Source organism: Penaeus monodon, chromosome 32 (assembly GCF_015228065.2).
Source record: "Penaeus monodon isolate SGIC_2016 chromosome 32, NSTDA_Pmon_1, whole genome shotgun sequence".
In the NCBI taxonomy this organism is placed as follows: Eukaryota; Metazoa; Arthropoda; class Malacostraca; order Decapoda; family Penaeidae; genus Penaeus; species Penaeus monodon.
The window spans coordinates 8,129,382-8,129,663 of NC_051417.1; positions in this window are offsets into that span (position 1 = coordinate 8,129,382).

The window sequence follows — 282 nt, forward strand, 5'->3', positions numbered from 1 at the left end:
AATTACGGAAAATAATTATGAGGGGTGGAGAGTTAGACTAGTTTCACTGTGAATAAGTACTCTAAAATCACCAAAGTTCATTGTCAGCTTTTGCTGTACTTTACGTGTAGAATGTTGCTGCTATAACTTTTGGATTATTACTCTTTATCCTTAATTCATAATTAGCAAGATATGCAGTCTCTTATCAGTAAAGTATTAATTCTAAGTTGATTTAAGTTGTTTTAAAGTTCAGTTGCAGACAATCATATCATCCTGCTAGATCAACTTAAAGGAATCAATCAT